Source organism: Aquila chrysaetos, chromosome 15, assembly GCF_900496995.4.
Source record: "Aquila chrysaetos chrysaetos chromosome 15, bAquChr1.4, whole genome shotgun sequence".
NCBI lineage: Eukaryota > Metazoa > Chordata > Aves > Accipitriformes > Accipitridae > Aquila > Aquila chrysaetos.
The window spans coordinates 24,820,813-24,847,527 of NC_044018.1; the positions used below are offsets into that span (position 1 = coordinate 24,820,813).

The 26,715-nt window shown below is 36.4% G+C and overlaps 1 protein-coding gene across 1 annotated transcript in view; it reads right to left on the minus strand.

The window, feature by feature from the left end:
* The window catches only part of CSMD1 (CUB and Sushi multiple domains 1), a 1,239,551-nt gene that overhangs the window by 980,203 nt on the left and 232,633 nt on the right, over window positions 1–26,715 (minus strand). The gene's annotated exons all lie outside the window — the stretch shown is intronic.

Consider the following 26,715-nt stretch of genomic DNA (forward strand, 5'->3'; position numbering starts at 1 on the left):
AGGAAAAAAAGGGTCTCCATCCTAAAAATAAATATCCTATCCATGACAAAGACTGTTAAAAGATGCCACTTCAGAGCCACATTTCACATTTGACAGCTGATTTAGTTGATTAAGCTGTGATCAAGAGGTACCATCACTGACTAAAACTGTTTAATAGGGTATTTCAAAGAAAAGAAATTATTTCAGTTGGGAGAGACATAGTCACTGAAAATTTCCATCTTTCTATTATTTTATATTGCCTTGCGTTTAGTTTTCATTCCTTTCTCAAAAAGCTATAAAACCATTTCTTGGAATTGTTTTTCTCTTTTCACAAAGATACTTTTAAGGAACAGTTCACACATATTAAATGCTTTTTGAAGTCATCTATAAAAAAATAATTTCTCAGGATCCCCCTACAATTTACTCATCTTCAATACTGAGGCTTACTTCTGTTCCTTTTCTCCATAATAAATGTAATGTTTACTGAAAAAAATTTAAAAAGTATATAATGCTTAAGAGAAATTAGAGTATATCTATTTTGTTTCCTCAGAAATTAATGGAAAACCTCCCATAACTTCAGTAGTAGTGATACATGGCTCCCTGTTTTGTTTTTAGCCAGCCAGCTCTGCTACAAGGAGTAAACTACGGTGGCCATTCCCAGTGCTCTCCTGTCATCAAATGCATAAACAAGGAAAGAAACAAAAAAAAGACCTCAATCTAATGTCCATTAGAAAATTCAGCAGTGGAAAAAGAAATATTGTTTTCAGCTTCCAAATCCTGTTAACTATAAGTGAGCACAAAATTAATAAATAAACTTAAGGAAGCCAGTCATATTTCTAAAAATAGTACTACTGCCAAAAAATTCTTGGTCTTTTTTTTAACATATAAATAGAAAAAAAAAGTGCAATTACAGCACTGAAAAGACTGCAGCTAGTTCACACACTCTTATTTTTAGGAACACGAAACTATGCGAAATTTTAACATTGCTAAGTTTTAACACTCATAAATGAAATTTGTTTCTTCACAGAGAACCTGCTGCGTGCACATACTGTTTGCAGACTTTTTCTATTCCATAAAATATTGGATAATGAAGCACCACAATCAGTTTATAAGTTTTGACAATTATCAGCCTGATCGTGTAAATTAGTGACCTAAGCAAAGCACAGAAAAAAATCATTGTCACAAATGACAACTTTTCAACATTAAAATGCATAAATCTGAAACTGCTCTCTCCCTCCCAATGGATGGCAGTGGCTGTTGATCAGGACGTGCTGGTGATGAGAGGGATTGAAGCACCACCCGCAATTTCATTAGGCTGATGGCCGGGAGGGGACACTGAGAAATGTGACAGGGACCTCATCTGCCCTGGTTTCCTCGACTCCACAACTCGGGTGCCTTAGTGGACCTTGTACAGGGCTTCCCCAGCACCCACCGCCAAGCCAGACCTTCCCAAAGTGTCTCCTCTGCCAGCTCCCGCCTGGGCTCACTCGTGTCCCCTCTCGTCCTCTGGAAGGCCTCCATCGAGAAGCCCTGTTCTGCAAAGTCTCCGGTGTGCCACAGGCATTTGGTCCATATGCACAACATAAATCGTAACGCTAACACACATTCAGGTGTGTCTTCAGAGCTTTATGGCTCCAGCTTAGTATCCTTGAAAGCACCAAAATGGCCATAGTATTTGCTGTTCTAAAAAAACCCGCTTTACTCCCAGAAATGCCTAGAGTATTTTCAGTAACTTTAAACAACTTTATGAGAAGGTGAAATGTGTCTTTTTTTCCTATTTTTCCCATTTCTAGACTATCCTTCCCAACACCTGGTTGTTCAGAATCTTTTGCAATAAAATCATGAATCCGGTCAAGATTATTTAGGTAAAACAATACAATAGATGAGTTTAATCTACTTTTGCTGAAATCTGGCACGTACATCACCACTTTATTCATGCATATAAATTAAAAAAACCTGAAGTTCTTCCCTGACTGCATATTTCTTTGACTCAGTAAATTGAGTGTTCTCAATCTGAAAGTTCTTGGGGTAAGTTATGGTCAAGTAATCTTAATCTGACGGGAGCCACAGTTCCAAAATTGGTAAGGAGGCATGCATAGATCTCTTTCAGCAAATGTTCACACTCCCTAAACTTGTGTGTTGCAAATGAGACAAGCCAGAAGCATGGACTGCATGGGAAAGGATGTTAAACAGAAGACTGTGGAATGCTCTGATCAGCCTCATTACCTGAGCGGATTTAGCGGACTCTCAGTTTACAACGTGAATCCCAGGCTGGTTGGCAAAAGCAAGCTAATAGTTTCTAAATTTCTCCCCGTTCATGTAGTGATTTTCAGCGATCTACAGAAGCAGAATCCTCTGAAAAAAAGAATGCCCCACAGCAAGCATTCCTGAAGAACCATAACTGCATCTGGAGCTTTCACCACCAAGAACTGCAAGGAAGAGGATGCTGGGCAGAAAATTGAATTATAAATACATTGGCTTGCTCAGATAAGCAAGAGGGTAAATCTGTCTGTGATTACAAGAGACAATATAAGCAAAACCACTAGTAGGATTTTTGGGTAGTCTTTGCTCAAGAACCCCACACTCACAGCCAGTGTGACAAGTTGGACTGCAGCTACTAACATGGTCTAGCAACCAGATACATTTTGGTACTGCTGATAAATAAACTATGACTGTGTAACATCCAGTCTATTCAGCTCCATGAAATGATCTAAACTAAAACTGAGCGAGAGGATTCACAGTAATATGTAATTGTTTACATAGTTTCAGTCAAACACAAGATTGGCCTGAACAGAAATGCTTATGTGTTTGAATAGGAGGATGTCATGATCATACGTAGGGATGGTGAGACATAAGTATTATTACCCAGTTCAGAAATGGTGAAAAGAATGCCTTGTGTGCAAATCCGGGAGTTTCAGAGTCAGCACTCGGCTCAGGCAGGGCTGTATGAGGGCTGGAATATGATGCAGAGGAAGGTAAAAAGGACCACACCTGCATGCAGAAGATTGCTGTGAGATTACTGGCTGACCCTGAGAAACCAACACAAACCAAAACATCTCTTTGGCTCTATGAAGTTGGCAGATGAAGTGACAGCATTTTCTGAACAAAAAGGTTAGACCTAGGCATATACAGTGTAACCTAAGAGGCTGATTAATTATTTCTAGCTCTGGACCCATTTAAGTACCCAATATGTAAAAGGTGAGAGTTGGAAAACACTTGCAAGCAGTGTAAGCTTTTTAGCTTGGTACTCATGCCCATCCCTGCTTCTGCTTTAACGTGTCCTAATCAACATCAGTCAACATTTCATGAGGTTAGAAAGATAGGTAAGCATTGAGAACCTCAAATAAAGTGGGGAGTGTGTGCCTTAGAGTAAGGAAGGAGTGCCCTTCACTAGAGGCAACTGGTTGCTGGTAGGAGATGGAAAACTATTTAATCCTTTGCTCTCACCCCATCATCCAGCTGTCTAGAATCTCATGCTTCCTATAACTGTCAGCAGGAAGGCAAATTATTTGTCATTTGTTGTGACAAGTTGTAATATTTAAAGCTTATTCTGAAAAGCAGAAGTCTCATTGAGGATAGGTGACAAAAAACTATTCAGAAGACTAGAAGAAAGGTCATGTCATGTGGCTGATGTTTCAGCAGGTGTGGTATGTGTTAAAGAATGATTTTTGCATTTCTAGCTTTTGTGGAGATATGTTTTAGCAGCTGAAACGAGACAGACATAATGGTAGGGTGAGCAGTGCAGTGTTTAGTGTTTTCTTGAAAATTTTTTTGAACAGAGAACAGTCTACTGTAGGGAACTTCTTTCAAACAAACACAGCACACCGGTGTTTCTTCTCCCTCTTAAGTTAATACTTTTTAAAGTTATTTTTAAATGTACCTTTTATCAAACTATACCTTTTTGAAAATATTTCAGAAAAAAATCTGCACACGTAACGTGCTTGTTTTTTTCAGAAATTAAGAAGTTATTCAATGTGTGAAGATCCATAATCACACAAAACTATGCATTTTATAAAAAATGTTCAGAAGAAAATGCTACATTCTAGATTCCTGTTACAAAACTATCTTGCATAAGATAAACTTGTGTTTCCCATTTAACTCTTGATTAAACTAATAATAGCTTTAAATTACAAGCAATATAAGAGAAACGGTCGTGGCTACTGAGAAAAAAGTTGGTAAAATGTACTATTTCATTTGGTTTTCACTAGAAGTGGCAAAAAGAATGTTTTTGTTTGGTTTGTTTAGAAGGTGATTTTATGAAAAAATAAGCAAAAGGCTCCCATAGGTTTCACCATTTTGAATTATTAAATCAGTTCTGAAAATGGTAGATTGTTTGAAATTCCCCAAAGCACATATGGCTACATTATCTTTAAGAGGAAGCAGGTAATTCAAGAACTATTTGACAGGACAGCATTTTCTGTGAAATTATGATGTTACAAAGCTTATAAGGAAAACAAACATTAAAAAGAGAAGCATCAAGTAATACCCAAAATCTAGCCCAGGTTTAGCTTTAATTCCAAGGCATACGTTACATATGGTTGCCAAGGCAGCTGTAGTTCATCCCAGTTGTTATTGTGCAGACTAAAGAAGAGAAGTATTTCTTTTCTTGATAGCTTGGGTCCTTAGTTAAGTCTGGGCTTATTAGTTTATTTACCCAGCTTCACTCTTACCCTGTATTAAAAAACAAACTCTTAAGCAGAAGTTTTCTGTTTCCACACGTAACTCAAAGCCTTTCACAATGCCGTGGCTTTTTCCATCTGTTCCCCGAGAGCATCTTCAGAACCATTGCAACATGCAGTTAAGATTCACTTACTGAAATTGCAACTTATAATATCCATGGTATTCTAGAGGTCCACCTAGTACAGAGTACCTAATCTGTACCACCAAATGAAACTCTGTAGCTGTGGCTTGGTTTTTTTCACATAAGCAATGGTGTGCTTAGTTCAAGAGTAAAACTAATCTGTTCCCTTGTCTAGGAGGAATGAGAACTTGGCATATGCTTTTACAGCTCTGAGGCAAGGTTAATGGAGTCTCTGCAGGAGCCTGAATGTTAATATGATTTTTATGATCATCATTGTATTAATATCCTTATTTTTAACTTGTACATAACAAATTAATTAAACACTGTGCACTACTGAGTTTCTGTTCTTGTTACTGTGATAAAAGATGGCATAATGACTTTTGTTGTAGGCTCTTTATAATTATTACAGCTTCTTATGTATACAGCTATACTTCTTTAGAACACGTACGATCGGATTGTCACTTTTACCAGGTCACCTTAATGGTGTAATGTAACATTATGTTTGCATTCAAGCACCTTTATGCTCACATTTAAGGACTGTTAAATTACCAAGAGAAAGGGAAAAAAAAATAATGAGAACGTGAACTATAGATCTTTTGTTAGTTTAAACTAGAACAGAATAGCTAAGCCTGAAGTATATTCTTTATTAAAATATTATGTATAAAATTACTGTTTTTCCAGTCACTTGTGAATCAGATAGGCTACTTTAGAAAGTAAAAGAATTTCAATGGACAGCTGCTCAACTGCACACTGTCTTTAAGTAAATACTTTTTTTTGAAATTAAGCTTATTACTTTAAAGGTATTATGTCCAATAAAACATGGTAACCTATCCCTAAAGTAATTTAAAGACCTCCATGAATCTTTTTACTTTTACCACTGTAGACAGCTGTCATTATTGGCACAGTTCAAAAACAAGCAGTCACAAATTAAGCTAGGCTGGCCACCTGTTAGAAACAAGCAGCATTCATTGCCACAAACTAAACCGAAAAAGGTTTGGTTGAAAATCTACATTTTGTCTAGCTGGAGAATTCTCTCTTCACAATGAACACGTTCGTGGACTATTCTTTTGACTAAGTCAGATCATGTTCTGGAAATAGAGTTGAATTTCAAAATCTGAATTTTTTCATAACTTCAAAATATCATATCCATAACAGAAGGTGGTCCTGAAAGGCGTTATTTTATCTCTTCCATCACCTGCAGCCTCTCTAAGCAGAGAAATGTATAATGGTACTAACATTCACGTGAGACTTACATGAATTGACACATTCCTTCCATTACTTTCACAAGCTTACCTAGAAAAAGGCATTTTTTTTATTCTGAAATAAAATTCCTAAGAAGTATCTAGTCACCTAAATAAAAAATAGGTGCTGCTGGAATTCAGAGAAAAAACACTCTCCCTAAGAACACCTAGTTACCTGGTTAGTTGTTACAGGCATAGTTCCCTCTGTGAATGTGTAGAGCTGTCGAACTCTTGATTCAACACGCAATACCTGAAAACTGGAATTCTGCAACTGGAAAGCTCACCTAATCTTGGAGGCTTAAGGTAAGTACGAACAGTAGTGCCTGGGAGACCTGCCACTCTAGGCAGCTAGCTACTTTGCTTCTCTCGAAAATTGATCCTGTGGAGTTATAAGAGAAAGCCAGATACTTTAGCTCTGTGTACAAAGTGTTTGTCCCAAAGAATTTTGACACTAGATGAGATTACCCATGTCACGAATGAATTCTGATTACTGTAACAGAACTGTGACATTTCTGCCAGCTATATAGCGAACAGTGTTACTAAATACCATATTCATTACTCATTAACTGATTCTAAAGCGCATTCATCAACTCAGTCTAATATACAAAATGAGTCATAACAATTAGAAATTAAATGCAATGAACGCTATGCCTGAATCAATGCTGTATTGTCTATGCTGGATTTCCTCTCTTCTTTGCACTCATCATCAAAACAAAAACACTTCTCCATCTCTATTCATTGATTCTAGATCAGCACTGCAGACTACAACCATTTGCAAAGCAGTCAGTTCACAGATACTAGCAGCAGGAGGAATAACATCCTCCTTGATACAGCTTGCTATTAGTAAATCTCGGTGCAGGCAGCACCACATGGGCTTCTTAAAAATTGGGCAGCCCCATTATTATCACTGGGAAATCTGGACAGTGATTAATGAAGAATACAATTTCCATAAAGAATAAAATTAACAGTATGACTGAGTATTTCTTGAGAAAATTACCCATTTTCTGAAGTTCTACAGCTGAAGTAGGAAGACATTTTATAGTGGAGGCGTATTTTGCTTCGGCTCAAAATGGGGTTGAAAGTAAAAATTTTCCCATGACCTTCTAAAACAGTCTCACACTTGAGTGCAAACTGGCAGCATGAAGGGCAAACAAAAAGAAAGCCAAGCCACAAAACCCTCCAGCTGGACATAGTCACCTCTTTTTCAGGTCTGGCTCTAGGCACCGACAATGCCTCTTCTAACAGATTTGTACGTGGCAAAATGGTCCCCTTACTGCTATCACCCAGAAGCTCATTATCACGACTGGGTATGACAAAATGGAAAACCACTTCTAGTGCTGACATCATCTTTGTGAGAAACCTTCATCTGCATGCAGTCAGTGCCTCCCAGTGCACTGGACAAAGTGGAGGCACTTTGAGGACAGTAAAGGAGTATCAGACTTTCCTGGTAGCTTTACCAGGGGATGCAAGGCTTTGGCTACATTCCAGCACCCACGGAGGAAGCATCTTCTCTGGCTCACATGGCAGAAAAGGAAGCTGCTACACAGCTCCGTCCAAACCCATACATCAGCTCTCATAGCTCCTACTAAACCTCAAGATAAATGCATAAATCACATAGGTTTTATTTTGGGAAAGAGCAAGATTACAAATAGGCAGTGATCTAACGTTGCTTCCCACACTGGAAACCTAAACTCATGAGATGAGAGCTAATTTTAGTGTCATAAATTCTTTAGAGATCTGTATAATCTTTTTTCTTTGTGGAAAAAGGTACTTGTAAAAAAGATGGGTTTATGCGGGCTTTTTTTAGTTTAGCTGTAAAAGGACTAAAACTGGAACAAAAGCCACAAAACTTAAACTCCTATTGGAACTAGATAAAAAAGAAACTCATTATTGTCCTTTTAGATCACCTTTTGATCCAATAAATGTATACCTACTGAACTATCAGAAAAAGGTGTTCTTCCTTTTCTTCCTTCATCCTGGTAATAAGCAATCAAATCAAATTTTCCAAATAGTTTTACTTTTATCTAAGAATAGAAAATTCAGTTCAAGCCAGAACCTATCTTGGCTTCTGCAGAACTCAGAAGAAGTGACGGATGATACACTACGTGGAAGTACTTGTACTTGTATTCCACTACGTGGAAGTACTTGTAGTACTGCTGGCTCCTATTTCAGAAATCTTAAGAAAGGAAACTGGCAACATTCTTCTTTATTGCAACACCTGTACACTTAGCTCTCTCTCAAGTGCAAGGATGACTACTACTTATAGGGAAGAAAATTACACCTTCCTCTAACAGGTTCAAGAAATTTGGCTGAGTTGCTCTTCACCTAGACGTAGCTCTGTGTCCTCCATTACAGAAATATTCAAGATATTAAAAACGCATTTTGTCAGTTTTGAAGGTGGATAACCTAAGTGCAGAGAACTTAAAATTAAAATATTGTCTAAAGTGTTTTGTGCATGGAACTGCTTAAATATTTTCTGCAGTTTTAGTATTGTTAAATAATTTTAAAAGAACAAGAAACCTCTGTCTTGGGATCCCACACTGCCCCAAACAGTAGATTTGAAGATTAAACTTACTTTTCAAGCTACTGTTCTCTCCTTCAGTGTTCATTTTGGTGAGATTCATCTCACTAACTTTAGCTGTTTAAATCAGACACATAATAAAAGCTTGCCACTGAGATTTCCTCTTTAATCAGTGGAGTTAAGCAATTTCAGAGAGCAGTTTCTCCTATATGAAATGTGCACAGTTAAGGTGAGATGAATCCATATCGCTCTGTTGCAGAGTAAACTAAGGTGAGATGAATCCATATTGCTCTGTTGCAGAGTAAACTAAGGATAGCTAAATACTTAATATTTAATCATATAAATTTAGTAGATATGATACTATCATCCCTAAAAAGTTTCCAATGGATGTGAAAGACCTTTACAGTAGAACACAGAATTGAAACCTGGTCTTTTATTCTGTGTCAGAATCCAAAATCATGTCCAAAAGTTACAACGGTATTTACAACTCATCTCGAGGTGTATATGAACCCACTGAAACACACCTGAAGTCTACAGCTGGTAACAGAATTATGTCTCAAGAGATCAGAAGTCTAAAATTTTCCATAAAATCCTTTCTCAATAGATGTATTCTATGTCCTCATAAAACAGGATATATTGATGTTTTAAATCAAAACTTACAAATCTCACCAATGATTTTATGGGTTATGGCACTGATATCTTTCAATAGGCTTCTTGTTCATTAAGCTAACATGGGAACATTCTACTCCAGGACAGATACTCCTAAATGATTTCCAGGGTGGCTCTTCGGAGTTGTATATTAAGTAACAGAAACGAAAGGCCATATTTTAAAGAATATTTTTGTTTTTAAACAGCAATGACCATTTTGTGTTCCATAAACTTCCTCTCTCTTTCTACAAGTAATTAACTTCTCAGTATACCCTTGGGAGAACTGCAGAGGAACAAACAATGCAGGAAGAAAAAAAAAATCTTGATTCAGAGGAACACTGGTGATATTTCAGCACTTCTTTGGATGCTACTCTTTTGTTGCTGTCACTTACCATCTCTCACTTTCTTGAGTTAGAGTGCAATTGTGAGTATGCATCAGATTTTTCAAAGTGATCCCTGCCCATGTAGAGCCTTTACATACCTCTGCTACACTGAAACTGTATAGATATATTGAAAAGACTAGGTGAAAGCTACACTATGTATCTGTGTCTTTCAATTCTCTAAGGTATTTTACAAAAAGCTAATCAATGTTTTAAATCCCAAAACTATCTTGAGAAAGTACTTTTTCATATCGAAAAAAAAGAAAGTTTTGGGATACCTTTCAATTCACACAAGATTTTAGAGAAAGAATCGGAAAGAAAACTCAAATTTCCTGGTTCCTAGTTTCTGTCTTTACATGCTCCTCTCCTTTCAGTCATTCTTGACAGATAATGAAAGCAGTAAACTTTCAGGTATCTTTGAAAATAAAAGATATTCTGCTACAGGTAATTTTCTTCAAATTTGTCTTTCAAAGTCCAGTGAGCCACAAATAGACTATTACATTGATGATATTTATTCTAGGTCTCCACAGCTGATGGGGGAAAGAAGACTGCCAGATGGCAGTCCTATAAATCTAATGCTAACTATGACCGAACAAAACAAATGTATTTAACGTTTTTAAACCAAGAATAGTTGCAAAAGGTCAATACAAAAGCAAATGAAAACCAGACTGAAAAAAACCACCACGTAAACCCACTTGAAGTACAGTACAGAAGAATGCTCACACACACACACGGCTTCTCAGATATTTTTTCTCTCTATGATGATGTTTTGTGGAACTTAATGGTGTCATGAAAGACAGATATACTGAATGCAAGAGTGGGCTTGTAAAAAAATTATATCTGTCAGGTAAAGAAACTACTATCAGACATGAAAGATACCAGTCTGGCTTAACTTCAATGTGGTCATGAAATAAAAAAGGGCATTAGGTGTGTGAAACACTGCAAACCTTACATCAGTGAGATCTCTTCTATATTACTAATAAGGAAAACCAAAGCTTAGGGGATCTACCTGTTTTAAAGAGGTAGATTTCAGCATTTACTTCAAAGTAGCTTTTGTTTACACTTCAAAGATTTGAAGCAAAACCAAAGACTGAGGAAAGGTGCTTCTTTTACTCCTTTTTCCGCACATGAAGAGAGTGGAGAACAAAAGTTTCCATGTCATATACCAGAAAATGAGAACGTAAAGATGGTTAGCAATTCATTTCTGTTCAAAGCACTTCACAGCGATGGATCTGGGACTTCTGAGAGAACTCAGACGGGTCCCTCCACAAAAAAAGAATAATTATTAGGAGACAGGGCCTAACGGTAATGGAGAGAGCCTCGCATTATGGACTATCAGGTACAGCTTCAATGTTTCCCCGTCTCTCACTATAGCAAGATCTTTCAGTTTCGGGGTAGTCTACTTGTCATATTTTATTTCACCATGCTGTTTACAATTAACATTAAGTTCTCAGAAGTTTATGAAGTGAGTTGATACAAACTTTCACGGTAAAGAAATTAAATATAAAAAGGAAAGATCATTAAAATGGCAAGTTAAGATGTTTTTGCTAAGTATGCGATCTGCGTCTCTCAGCAGTGCAAACCAATTATCACTTACATTTTTTGAGCAAGACCAGTGGAATTGTTTGTGTAAGAGCAACTGAAATTAAACTGTAAAAGAAGTGACTGTACTTCTGGTCTATATGGATATTTAAATTATTCAATTAGCTAAAAATTTCTGCAGAAATTAAAATGCAAAAGAATTTTCATTTACATTTTGCATGAAAATGTAAAAGTTTTTTCTAAACCAAAGAAGCTTATCAGGTAAGGAGACAATTTAATCTTTTCCTTGACTTTTTTTTTTTTTTTTTTTTAATTACAATCTGTAGGGAGGGAAGTTTGTATGGATGGGATTTCCTGGGTATGAAAGTTTATTTGTTTTGCTTCTGGCTACTGCTTCTTACCAGTACTCTTGTTTCCAAGCTTTTAAACAATCTTCTAAACAACAGAAATTCTACCTGTTTTCTAAAAGCTCTCCATCTCACAAGAAAAAAAAACCAAACCAGCAACAACCCCCTCTGCATCCCTCAGTGAGGTTATTGGTGGGAATTAGATTTCCAATACCAATTTACCCACTTCTTTACTCACTAATTTTATTGGGTAAGAGCTGTTTGAAAGTTGAAGTATGACATTCGCCTCAGGTTGTCCTAAACCAGTATCTTCAAAGGTTGTCTTGGAACCATAGTAAACCTCTGTTATTTTTCTACAAAGTTTATTTAACAGTCCAAAGAATCTATCTTTCAGTATTTTCCAATGAGAATCTGTCAGAAAATTTCTGATACTTCTATTCCTTATCCTAATGCCACTTTTTCTGAATTTATAAGAATGCTAAACATGAAAACTGATATTACTGAAGACACAGGATACGGATTACAATATGTTTGAGCCAGCTAGAATGCTCCTGACAGGGATGGTCTCCTATCTCTGATTTCAACCTCCCACATGACATGTGCTCCTTCCTACCTTACAGCGGTAACTGGCATTCTGCTCAATCCATTATAAATTGGTTCAAGTATTTAAACAAAGACAAAAAAATCACTCAGGGTTTTTTGCCAGTGTAGGGAGTTACACAGGTTTGCGAGATGCATCACTCTGCTGGTGCAAGACAGCATGGCAAAGCGTTCACGTGGGAATTGAGGCCAGAGGAGGACCAGGGCCTCTTTTTCCAGTCTAAGCATAGAGTTATATGACCTGAACTATATTATGAAACTATATGCTAAAGACTTACCTACCTGCTGATGAATGTTGATGCACAATAAAATCAAGCACGCTAGCTATTCTTCACTGATTCCTCACTCTTACTATAAACCAAATGCTAGATACTCTTTTTTTCAAGTAGAATGAGTTCCTTTGCCTAAAGGCACTCTGTGGTTATGCCTATGAAGGTATTTTGCAGACAGATAAGAGCTGTAGTCTGCCCACACTCTGAAGCAGCAGGAAGCTTTGTAGTAACACACAGTGCCACGCTGAGCACAACCTAATTGCCCTTGCTGACAAGCCGTGTAGAGCAGATTGGACTCTACTCATCACATGGGGATGTGATGCTGCCAGTGCTCAATGTGGGCTGAATGAACTAATACCTTCGATCTCCTGTGAGCAAACCAAGCGTTCTTACCCATCTAGTTAGTACAGACTAGTGAATGCTCTAAATTCACACTGCGATTTACCATACCTTAATTCCTCTGGGCGGATGAGCCCTAATACAATCAATCTCTACTACTTTTGTGTTCTACCTTGCGGTCATCAAGGGAGATTGGTTGTTTGAATCAGTAAAGTCTGAAATTTGCCCCAAGTAAGAGGAAGCCAAGTGTAAAGGAGACAAATAAATGCTCTACTATGTACTTTGGGCTTTAGTTTAGACTCATGTTACTTAAAAAGCAATTTACATATAAGAATAAAAGAACTAAATTACAGTAGAAAGAGCAACAAGCAGAGAAATGAAAGAATGATCAAGATTAAGGTAAAATGGATGAAGATGGGAAAAGGGGATTTGCTTTATTCAACAAATGCACTTTGTTTTCCTGCATGTAATTTTGCATGCTAAAATTGGACTCTTTAAATGTAATTTACTTCATTATTTACCTTACACATGGATTTCACTAAAAAATTAGGAGATGATGATGTAAGCTGTCTTGTTTCCTGCCTCATCCAGGAAATGATCAGCCAGTAAAATCATTGCAGAAATCCTTGTGATTCCAATTAAAGATAAATCTATTCATACAGTTATTCAATTCAGAAACCCTTCATATTAGCTCTGTCACCCTCTTTGTGTACCTGGTAGTGTTTATCCAATTCAGGTAAGAGGCTAACGTCTCAAACTTTTATTGATTTTTATCTACTAAAAAAAGGTAAGTTATGTACTTACAAGAAAATAATTTAAGCATGACGAGTTGAAAAGGATGGGATGCTAACTTTTAGGAAAAAAAACCTACCATGAATCAACAGACCACTTATTTTTCACTGCTGCAGTGTTAGAGGAAAGCAACTTGACTCTCAAAATCTGGATACTTATGGATCCTGCTTATTAAATTCCTCCAAGAGAACTAAAGACACAACAACTCCCAGGAGTCCATCTGTCCATTTGGGTTATTTCTTGTGCTATTATAACTGAGCTAAATTACTTCCCTTAGGCCACAGTTTAGAGGAGACTGGAGAATTTGGTTTTGTAACCAGTAAATAAGTCTTAAATAATAAAACTTTTGTGGAACTAGTATTTTCTTCCCCACTTTGATGGAGAATTTGAAAGGGTTTCATAACAGGTGATTAGCAGTAATCAGGTAAATCAAGCAAGGCTAACAGGCATTGCTAGGAGTTCACCAACACTGTGCTGTAGACCTAATCCTGTATCTTCTCTTTATTCCTGCTTTATCCCTTGGACTGCCTTTTCCATACCCACAAGGAAAGAATGCCAGGAGATAACCCTTATCTGCAAGAAATACAAAGCTCCCCTTTCTCCTTGCTGACACGAAGTCCACACAGAAAATACCAAACATTTATTTCTCTGAGAAGGTTTTTGGCTTCGGGCTGTTGACTTCTTATTTTATTTGGGGTGGGGGGAGCATTCTGCTTTCTCTAAGAATCTATCCACAAATATTTTTAAATTAGAATGTGACAGTTTTAACTACCATGGATAGAAGAAATATGAGTGATGAAACCACCTTATATCTTGAATTTATTTCAGTCTTTACAACAGTGCAGTCCCAAAATGAATACCTGAATCCTATGTGCTTATTGCGTAAGACTGAAAACCTATGTAGCATTGTACCATATCCTTTGCATGCAGTTGTTTCCTTCCCAGCCCTATGCCCACAGAAGCTGATCTGATAGCTTTTTACCAAGTTTCCCTCAAAACTGTTTCAGACAACTCTACATTGTCTTCAGTTGTATCAGTTGACTTTGCAGTTCTGCTCTGAAGTTGTATCTGAAATTCACTCCAGCATAAACTTGATGTAATTAACTAAAACATAATGATTTTGCCCTTCTAGGATTACAGAAAACATAGAGCCAATCCCAAGGCAGCGGGGCTACGTCCAGCATGTCTGTTGAAGTAGTTGTGGTGGAGGAAAAGAGAAACATGAGATCCAAATATTCACCTATTTTCTTAATGGCCTTAGAAAATCTGAGAAAATCTTGGCCTCTGCTATGAAGTCTTTCTTCTGGTAGTATCGGGTCACTGCTAATGGTAGGAGGTAGCAGAACAGAGCAGCATTTCCATGGCTCATTGAGGCAACGGGAAGATATTTTCCAGTGACATGCTTGTCTCTTCATCAACCTATATACAAGTACACATTGTAGCCTGCCCCAATGCCTCTGCTGTATGCGTTCGTTTGCTGTGAGGTAATATACTTACTGCTCTATATCCACTTTATTTCCTCCGTTCAAAGATCCAAGAGGTGTTACGTCAAAAGTGTGTCTTTTATTGCCCATAAATGTCACTTTAGTGTTAGTACAGCTGCCTTCATTGGATCTGTCTTTACAATTACAAACAAAAGACTTGATTTAGCACATACTAGACTGCCTTACTGCTGAGCTGTGGAAGCTCCACATGTGCTGGCAGCTTGCTTCCCTTGGATTATGGTCCCAAGGCTCCAAAAACCTTTAAGCATAAATAAAGTTAAAAGATGCTCAGAAAATACAGATTTGCAGACCTAGCATTTTGAAAAGAGTTTTCTAAAACAACAAAGGAATGTGAGAGGTCTGGAAACAGGATCTCAGAGCACTTTTGCCAAAGGAAAGCAACTTCATCTTATAGATATGGAAATCCTGATACAGGAACAGTAAAATTAGTTTACTTGCCTGGACTAATAATATTTTATACTTCTACAGCTTCCACTCAAAGATCCCTGACAATCTTATAAACATTAAAGCATTTAGCAAGAGAACACCTATTAATGAAAACGCTATTTTTCACAAAGAATAAAGCAAAGATTAAGTGATATTTTAAAAAGCAGAAAAATCTCTTAGGAAGTCACCTGTTTCTAAGAGCTAGCTGTCTGACCGAGGTTTTTACTTCAACTCAATCGCACTGAATTATGATAGAATGAATGGGAAATTTCCATTCTTTGAAGAAAACAATGAGTTAAATTGAGTTAAAATGACCCCAACCAAGTATATTTCAGGCGACTTAGATTTGAATTTCTGATACATGTGGCTTTTTAGGTACATTCATTAAGTAATGTAGCATACCCTGCATTGTGTAATGGAGTTATTCTCTCCATAGTTTTTTTTTTCTCAAATTAAATGTGGGTTTATGAACTACTGAAATACTTGACCAATTAAGCAATTTCAAATATAAAATTTGACCAAGGTAATACAATAACGTGTGAAGTCTTTTTAATTCAATTCTGCAATGAATAAACTTTATTAAACCTTCATACTAATCAATACAGCATGTAAATACAGCCAGTAAGGACTATTAAAACAGGCAAAGATGTTTTATTGGATTCAACTTTATAGCTGTCCACTTGAAAAATCAAGCATAAGGTCATTATGTAAATTTCTTATGATAATTAAATCTCAAATTGTATATCAAATGACTCAAACTCTCTGCTCATATCAATATTGTACCAGTATATGTCATAATTCACTTCTACAATGTGATGTCAAATGCCTCTAATTATATTAAATATGTAAAATAAGCAATTTTAAAGTCATATATTGATTCCTAAAATATCATTACCATGAAACATGATAGATTTAGCTAAAGCTTTAGCTAAGCATATTCGTCCTTCTTTTTAGGCAGAGTCTTCCTACACATGAGCAACATCTCTGAGCATAGGAAATTAAAGCTTACGGGCAAGAATGTGTTAATGCATTCCTCTTGAGAAGTAGACACTATCAGCTCTATCTTGTGCTCATAAGCTTGCAAAGACTTATTTAGACTGGGTGTAGAAAAAATCCTCTCTCTCCATCAGTGACAAGACAGAGGATTTGAAACACAGACAAAGAGAAAATAGTGGAACAGTACTAATAACTAAAGAATGTAAAATATTAAAATAACTTTTCCTTTCTGTGCTCTATATCTTGAAATGCTAAAGTTGACAAGCTTTCCTTTTGACAAAGGCTTTATGAAAAGAATGAGAGAACCTATGATTAATGGTTGCAGCAACAAAAAATAAATGAGGACAAGACTATACTGTGAAAGCAAGCTTGAACAGTTGCCAAATATGCTGAATAGCTTTGAAAACTGGCTTTTATAAAACAAATCACTGTGCTCCTTATTATAATGTTAGAAATTAGTACTTTATTTTAATGTTTTAAATATATAATTCAGTAGTTGCACAAATTATTTATTTACCTAAATCCATAGGAACTGCATCTCCTTTTTCTAGTTTCATTGGCATTGTATATCTTTGGTAGTCTGTGGTATAATGTAGTCCTATGACAACTATAACATACCATTCTTCTGCTCCTCTGCTCTTTCTCACCTTAGGAGTGGGAAAACTGCAGCATTTGAAAATGAGGATTTCAGAAGCAGCATTTTAAGGGGGATTCCAAATTCCTGGCTGTGGCTTTCTATTTTTCTCATGGAATCCTTCTATTATGATTTTGTTTAATGTAGAAAAAGTGTTCTTTAAATGCTTTGTATACTTTAAACTAGACCTTCCCTAAGATCCACATCAACATATATTTGAATTCATGTTATTTAATTAACTGTCCCTTTCATATGTGTTTTGTACTTTTCCATTTCATCCCAAGTGTCATAATTGGAGTAAACATTTGAAGAAAGATAGATTCTGAAAGCCTAGTTTGTGAATAGAGTACTTTTTTCTCCTCTAAATCTTTGCAAGACAAATCCTGTTTGTCTATGGAGTTTGTTTGCTTTTTGGTTGTTGAATCCTAGACTTCTTGGAATTTAAAAAAGAACACAGTTGTCTCTAATTTTCAGAGTTCCACAGACCTAGTTTGTGTCCACTCAAATGCATTATCTTTCATTTTTTTCTCCAGGTCCACGTCTTCTCAATTGCTGACTCACAAAAAAAAAAAAATGATAAAAGTGTAAGTGCATGAGGCGAGTTTTATTTTGGCAGGAGTGGGAAGATCATGGGTGGGAAATCTGAAATAAGACCAGGAAAAAAAAGGTAAAACATTAAAGGGGCCACCTAAGCCCCAAGTTGAGACAAAAGTAATTTCTTCAGGTAGATGGAGACAGAAGCCTCAGGAAACCTTGGATTTAAAAAAAAAAGCCAGACGCAGACCAACTGTGGATCCTCTGGACAATGGGCAGGCAGTGGCACTATCAGTCACACTGGTCTTTGGGCCCTTCCAACTTCTGTCGCTGCTGTGCAGCCACTAGCACAATCCACAACATTCCCTTGAAGCCACAGTTTCTACTCCTGTTACATGGTCTTATTTACACCTCTAAAATGGCACTGAATATAAACTATCTTAGTCTTTATTAATAAGATGTTTAACTGATATCATGTTTAGAATTCAATTTGCTAGACAATTGCATAATTTTGTTTCTAGTCACAGATGTCAATGTATGCACTGGTAGGTCACTACACACTGAATGCTGTGATCAACTGCCTTCATTTTAAGTAAGGAATTCACATGCAAACTTCCCATGCATGAGCCTAAAATTGGCCCCTTTTCAATCTGATATTAGATACTCATTCACTGCTGGAGTGTAATTTTTTTATTTTATATGTAAATAACTTGCTTTTCTTTCCTCACTAGAGAACGTTGAGTTATTCATGCTAATGTATTCTTTCATCATTTTTTCTTCCCTTAGTGGCAACCTCTTCCAAACTTGGAACATCTCACAGCAAGCAGAGAAACGAACATCTTTTTCACACAGCATGACATTAGAATATTTGGCTAAAGGCCCCAAAACATTAAAAAGAAACAAACAAACAAACAAAAAATCTTATTCATGATCCTTGTGTTTACTTGTTACGCTCAATTTGCTCTTTCATGCTTGTAGCACACAACAGAAATTTTGATGCCTTGGTGTGTCATCTTTATAAGGAAACAGATCCTCTTCTCAGTTTCATCCATTTTCCATGATTTATACAGGAAAAAAAGATGAAGCTATGGCTGGGGGAGAAGAGGTTTTCTTCTTGGATGCCAGGAAGAGCCTTGCATTCTGTGTGCTGTGGAACATTTATTGAAGGACTCCACACTGTAATTTTTAACCTCCAAACAATATATTCTTCTTTTACTGTACAGAGAGATGCTAACCTTATTCAGTGACTGTTTGAAATTTCAACGTCACTTTACAATTTTTTTAAAACTCCTTTTCAGTGTTTTACCTCTTTCAAGAAAAAGCAAAACTAAGAAAAAGGTATACTTTTTTAATTAACTCTTTCCTATTATAATTAGTAAATAAAATGATGTGCAGCATAAAAGTGATTGGTGGAATGTTTGATATATGTACAATAGCACCACTATTTGGTTTCATAGTTTCATGGAGATACGTTTTCAAACAAAAGTTAGCAATCTAAGTCATTTACTATGTTATTTGTTGACTGACATCAGCCTTTGAAAGACATGACATATAAAATCAAATGTGACAAATATGGACTAAGATGTTTACTTCCCAGCACTGTGGCCTGGCTAAGTTGTATGAAATGATGGTCACTTTACCATTTCCCTTGATATTTTCTAACCTGGCTGCACATGTTTGTCTCACATATCTAATATCACACATGAATTGTACTCTGACCAAAATCCTGTGGAATTAATTCCTCAAAGAAATAATGCCTTGGACTTTTTAAAGCATATTTCCATTTAACATCACTGTTTTCTCTAGTCAGTGCTTCTGTCATAATAAACAGAAGGAATACTTACCTTTTAAAACAATTCTCTGTTTTACAAATTTTAACTCTGATTGCTTTCCACATCACCCCCTTAACTCTTCACCTCTTGCTACATGAAGTTATGCTACTAATCAGTGATTTCTGCAGTATTCTCCTTCCAACATAAGGTAAATAATTCTCCTAATTTCTGTTGTTAGATAATGCCTAACCATCCTGCAATTAGCAAAAAAACTAAGGCTGACTTTCAAAAAAAGTATAGAAATTATTGCATTCATTGTAACTAAAGAACTTCTGATTTAATTTTCTGACATATGGCACCTTAAATGTAAAGAAAAAAACTGTATTTTTAATTGGAGAGTTTAATCAATTTTATGATGGATAATTCATAAACTATGAGACAAGAGGATGTCTCTTCTCTTTACCTTAAATTTGCGAACACATGGTCCAGTGAAATCCCTGCATCGTTCTTTTGGGAATCCCTACCTCATTACTCCATCACCACAGATGAAGCAAGGATCTTGTCTCACTTTCCTTTCTGGGAAAAGTTCTGAGGGAAGCTCTCAAAATTATAACACCAAACTGTAACAATTTTTAAGTATAGTAAAGGATAGTATAGATCTGAAATACTCAGTATCTCCCTCAGATTTTTCTCCTTAACAAGGTGTGTGTTAATAGGCCACCAGACACAGAACTTGCATATGCATCTATTAAGAGCTCTCTTTTATCATACAGGAACCCACCAAACATAAGAACAGTGGTCTCACATTAAACCAATCCTCCTCCGTTTCTTCTACATTAAACACATTACAACGTACTGGAGGTGGACGTAACATTTAACAAAGGTGTCAGAGGACAAGATTCTTGCTCTAAGAAGCTCATCTAATTTTGACCGCACCAATGGATCTGGTATGAAAAGAGGGGCAGACATTCCTGGAAAGGGTATAACTGACTTTTACACAATTTTCTAATAAAATGAAATAAAATTTGATGGAAGTTAGTAAGGTGATTCACCTGACTGAAGTAATAATGAATGTAATGCAGTAAGCAGGGGATGCTGAAGAAGAAAAGAGTTGCCTAGGTTATGTTGCCACCTGCTTTCTGTTTCTGTAAAAGATTTTTAAGAGAGATATGTATCACAAAGGTAAAACAAGGAGTAATGAAGCCAGCTCTTTATGTAAAATATATAAAAATATCTATACTGTCTAGAGATTGCATTTGCTCAGATCTCTCCTGGTGAAGGTGGCAAATGCTTCCAGGAAGTGAACCAGGGAATAAAAACACCCTATACAGCTTTGTATTTGACTGTTAACTGCAAAACTCATCTTCTTTGGTTGGATCTGATGGTAACATTTTCTTGGAAGCCTATAATAAATCCAGAATATGCCATACAAATTAACTTTTCCTTTAAGGCTATACAAATGTCTTACTATGTGTTTTTGTGGAGGTCCCCTCAGAAGTGCCTCATAGTGCCTACAGTGTGTTGAGTTGTACTTCATTCCACACATTACATCTGCCTATTCTGCTCAGGGGCTATGACCTACCACAAACAAGCTAATTCCTGCATGGTAAATAAGGTATATTTATGATTGCGTATTTTTTAGCATGAAGAGAAATATATGGTTTGTAAAATATTATAAATATCTGAAGTTAGATAAACTGGACATAGCAACCTGTTTAAGAATATATAAAAAACTCCATCCCACCTGTTCCTACACAGAGACCAGCGTATCAGTCAGAAACAGTCCTTCATGATGATTAAGGAGAATGGAGTGTGAGGAAGGAGAAAGAAGAAAAAGCTGCTTCTAATATGCTTAAAAGTGTTTACTGGTTCTTCTTGGTACATATAATCTAGTTTAGAGTTGTAATACAATGGGGTTGCTTAGATTAAAGACTGAGACAGGAGGTATCTCCAAGGTATACTCCAAGGTATCTTTTCTATAGTGCACCTGCTTTTCAAAATAAGGAGCTGCAAGGAAAGCATGAGCTATGCCCATTTCAGCTCTATACTGACAGGAAGGACATATTCTAGAATTTGCTCAGAATCAAATCTTTATGGCCAATGAAGAGAATAAGCATTTCTATGGTATAATTCATCTCAACCTAAAATTGATGTGTAACATAAATTAGATAAATTACTCTAAAATTGCCCGATTCTCTGTATTGACTATAAGGGAAGCTGAGAGTGATTAGATAAAATGCTCACTAAGGGTAGACTAAATCAGTTGTCTGTTTCTCTGGGAAAAGCAGATCAATACGCAGAACAGAAAGGTAAACTCATGAAGGGCCTACTACTCCAAATGTTTGGTGAGATTCTTGGGATACATGCTTCCCAACTTCCTAAGCTCATTTGGTGACTAGTTAGGAGAAGCGTTCACAATGCCTTTGGCAGCATTAGACTTGACCCTTCGGCAAGCAACAGGAAGGTTGTAACTCAAGAGACCATTTGCACTTGTTGACTTTGAAAAATGTGATACACCTTGGGCATAAAGGACTTTTAAAGTTAGGAGGTTTTGCAGGTAATTACACAAAGAAAAAAAAGGTGGTATTTAAATCCATTTTACCATTAGACATCAGGTCTTGCACAGTCTGTCTCAAAAAACAAAGACAAATCCAACCATAAAGTAGCCTATAGCTTGGTGGCCAGGGCACCCACTCTGGTTCCACTTTACCTGAAAAAGGCATAGGAGCAATCAGTCTCACCCACATTCCCAGAGAATCCCTAGCCAGTGGAATACAGTACCAAATTGCTCGTCCTTTCTGATGCCATAAATGCTTAATTACTCGGATGAAGTAGAACAGCTCCAAAAGGAGACAGTGAGACTCAGACAGACATTACCATCAAAGTCCTTCATTTCAACCAGGCAACTCAGGAGATTAAATCTGGATTTCCGTACTTCTCAAGTGAATCCCCTAACCTATCTGTTGCTGGCTATTTTGGTTGAAAGACACATCAAAGTTAAATAAGTTGCCGTGAACAATTTTACATAAAAAAAAATCCCACCTGTCATTGATAATACATCTGCTCTACTACAAATGGGGACTTCTTAACCAAGTTTCCCATGCTTATACAGTTTGTACCAAAATTAGTAACTCAGCCATATATTCTGCAATGACATAGGACAAAACCAGTCCCGAGCTTACCTGACGCACCAGTAGACACAGTGGAGAGACAATTTATATACTAAATTACAGTCTTGCAGTGCAGGAGTTAAATTAGGTATATATGCCTAAATGCATGGTTTAGCATACCTATAATCTTTTTAACACATTGCTCCTGGTATCCTTCCCTTTCTCTTCCCTCCTGCCATTATTCCTTGGTTCTCACCTCCTCACCCCATGCACCCCACAATATTCTTGTTATTCTGTCTGTGAGCCCTATGAATATGAAAGGTTTTCCTCACCCAAACAGTAAATAACATAGCTCAGTTCCAGGGGTGAGGAAAGGGTGACTGAGAAAATCCTAATGTCATTCTACCATTGTGGAAAATGAGAGATAAAATTCACTTTCAACAAAATAACACAATGGAAGCCACAGAAAGTGCTGAAAGTTGCTTTAAAAATCCATGGGAAAAATAAAAGGAATTCAAATCTGTGTACTATTTTGAGAGGTATGATCAAGCTGAAAGTTGTGTCAAAAGATGCACAAGGACACACACACATACTTTAAGGACATTTTTGCAGGCAGCATTTAGGAGGCTATGTTTTGAGTAATGGAAACTTTAATACCTATAGGTATATTTCAAAGAACCCTATCAATAGGAATTATTCTGGACCAATGGGATTATTGCAGCCTCTGTTTTTCATTATTTTAATTATCAGTTTAAATGGTGCTTTGCTGTTCTGTAATTCAATACTCTAAACAAAATTGCTAAAATTAGCTGTTTGGTTTGGGGTTTGGTTTTTTTTTAAATTTTACCTATGGGACTATTAATTTCAGCATTCAAATGTAATTGTTAAAAATTACAAGTTTTAAGAACAGTTTTTATGTGTTTTTTTATTAGACTTAACTTTAACATACTCACCAACCAGATCTACAACATACTTTTTTCTCTAATTCATGAATTAAAGAATTGTCTCAAGAAATTAAAAATATTAAATGGATTTTTAAAGTGTCTATGAATTTGTACTAAAATTTATCATAATGTTGTTACTTATGGCCTCATTATGCATATTTAACTTCAGAATCCTAGAGAACTAGCCTGTCTTAGCAACTAAGACAAACACGCAGTGTAATATTGGCATCTGTTATTTTCTTTTCTTTGCCATTTTACTTTTCTTTCATGACACTGGTCACAATAGATTCTGCAAAGAAAACCACAGTGCATAAGTGTGTGTTGGGGGGGTGGGAGAGAAGCAAATAATTTTTTTTTTTTAAACTATCTTTTTTCTGAAAGACAGCAACATATAAATGAGATCTGCAGGTAGAAGAAAACATTGATAAATCAATGAAAAGAGCAAACAATCAACAGTAAGAAGTCTTCTAAGGGTGCAGTTCCCTGCCAAGCTGGTATTGAGCCTATCATCAAAATTTGCCTTCACTTCCCTTATGATCAGTGTCACTCATTATATGTGCTTCCAGTCAGTTAGCCACTGACTAGTTAGTTTTCTTAATACATTCATTGAGTCGAATGGAGATAAGCATACATAGTTTTCACTCAAATGAAAGTATGAGCGCAGGAATAACCCGGGACTTCAGCAGAAGTGTATTTAAGTCTCCATTAAAACATCACTGTCAAATCCCAAGGCCCCTAATAACGTCAGCAGATGCTCTTGTGAATATGAACAGGATGAAAACTCAGGGAACTCTCTAAGTAATACCAAGAGCTACAAGACTATGAGAACGCTTGGCTACAAAATTTGGTTTTCAAGTGGAATTGATTGTGGGTGACTGGCTCACAGAGGAGAGGATGCTGAGTTTCCACTGCAGCAGTTCACAGCAGAGAAAGTGCAGAGTTCCTCTCAAATGCCTGAACCTTTATGGTGCTGCATGTGTCCCACGATCACTACATCCTGGTCCAGCACAGGGTGACCCAAAACCAAACCAGGATCATACAGTCAGTAATCACAAGACTCAGTTAAGACAGGCAGGTAATTACCAGATGACAATAAGAGAACATGATTCACAGTTTAACCTAATGACATCCATCAGAAATATGACAAATCAGTTATTATGTTTTATAAAGCTTTTTTCCCCCTTTAATATGCCAGTTGACAGATAAAATGTTTATCCTCTCTAAAACAAACAAGCAGTCAAAATTTCTTTGTGGCATACAGGTTATGTACTAATTAAAAAGTTATCTATCATCACAGTTATACAGAAACTCTGAAAAATCCCATAATAAGCATGTATAGTAAAAAATCTCAAAAGGGGCCAGATTTTGACAACTAACTTTCTTCTCACTGAGGAGTCCAGCTGCAAATTTTCTAAAGGCTGTAATTTAATTATTAGCTTTCAGTCAGAATGTAAGCAAAGGGAATGGACTGATCTCTGACCAAAAGCTGTTGTAAGAGTCACTGTATACACAACATTTAGGGATGATGATCAGCAGGGCTTCTGTACATGATTATGTCAATTCAACAGGTACCACCTCAAATAAAAATGAGTCTTTTTTTGAACAATATGGGAGGTGCAGAAAGACTGATATTAAACTGCTGTATGTACACTGTATGTGTAATATATGTTTAGGTGACAGACAATAAAGATAAGCAACTGCCCTCACTCTGAAAAATTAATGTATTTAAGAGTAAAAATCCCTTACACAACCAGCAATCAAGTTAATGTTATCACCTGTTTAGTCGGAAAGTTGTCTGAAATTTTTGGTGTCAACTGTATCACTAAGCTACACTGAAAGACTTTTTAAGGTGCATATAACTTTCAAGAGCTGTCATTCCCCAAACTGTGTTTATCTGCATTCTGAATGGATTCCTAAGGAGTTTTGAAAATATAATGAATGTGAGATTGTATGGGAATTTATCGTATTTAAGTAAGTGTCAAAATGTGTATATATTGTTACTATGCCAAATCGTGGGGGTTTTAGGAGCTTCAGAAACCATCACGAATGAAAAAACAAAACCCTCTCAAAAAAGCATGAAATGCCAAATTGTGTACTGAGCAGTGTTAAAAAAAAATAATCTTAAAAGTATTTGTACTTCTGCAGGTTACAAACTCATCAGTCTGACAGAATCGAAGAGGCTTTTCACAAAATATTGTAGGTCATGTGAGTTTCCTGTGCACATGAAGCAGACATTATATACCAATGAAGACAATTTTCTTATACTTGGCCAATACTGAAGTAACATCGAAACCTTATTCTGAGATTTTCGGTAAAGCAAAGATGTAAACTGAGCTCTTCAAAACCCAGGGACATATACATCCATACCCACTCTCTCAACTTGCAATTTTCTGTGATTTTGTAGGTAAAATGCTGGATAATGGATACCCAAGGTGGTCTGTTTTGTAAAATAACTAATCAAGGAATGTATGGGTGTTTGGCTTAGTATGATCATAAATATGATTCTTTCAAGCTGAATAACTAATTATTGTAACATATCCATAAGCAATAACAAATAACAAGGGAAGCAAATGTGCACCTCATCTGAAATCAAAGATCTACTCTAAAACATTGTCACGTGAAACACTTAGAAGCTATTCATAATGAATAACCTGTCTTTCTCAGCAGGCTACTATGAGGTATCTTTAAATACTGAGCAATGTTTCTCTACTTCATTAGAAAGGTGTTTATATACCAAGTTTTTTATTATCCCCTTAAATCAAATTTGGTTGTATAGCTATGAAACAGTACAATTACCTAACACATGCTAAAGTTTCTAAAACTATAGAAATTAACATTTTATGGAGCCACATCACAACTCTCCCCTTCTGAGGCCCTTACTAGGAATACTTCTGATGGTGAAACACTACAAACAAATGCACCAAATCACCGCTGTCGCTTATACAGGTCCAGTTTGAAAAGTACAGAAGAGGCAAAGAAGTCACACCTGTATAATCCCTGAAGATGTACTACGGCCAGTCAGATGAAAAAAAGAGACCTACCTCCACAGAAGTAGAAGGAGGTAGGACAAAGGACAGAGGACAAAGAACCTGAGCACAGCTACATTTTCATTATGGTGAGCGTCAGATTCATTTTTTAAAGAAAAACATGCTGACTTAAACAATTACATTATAAAAGCTTTAAGCAACTGATGTAGAATATTGCAGTATAAATTCATGCATTGCTTTGACTTGTTAAATGAATCTAACCTTTTTTTTCCAAGAAATCATAGTTCCTTAAATATGAAATGGATTTTCTTAGGTGGGAGTTCAAACAATACTCCATGGTTTTTA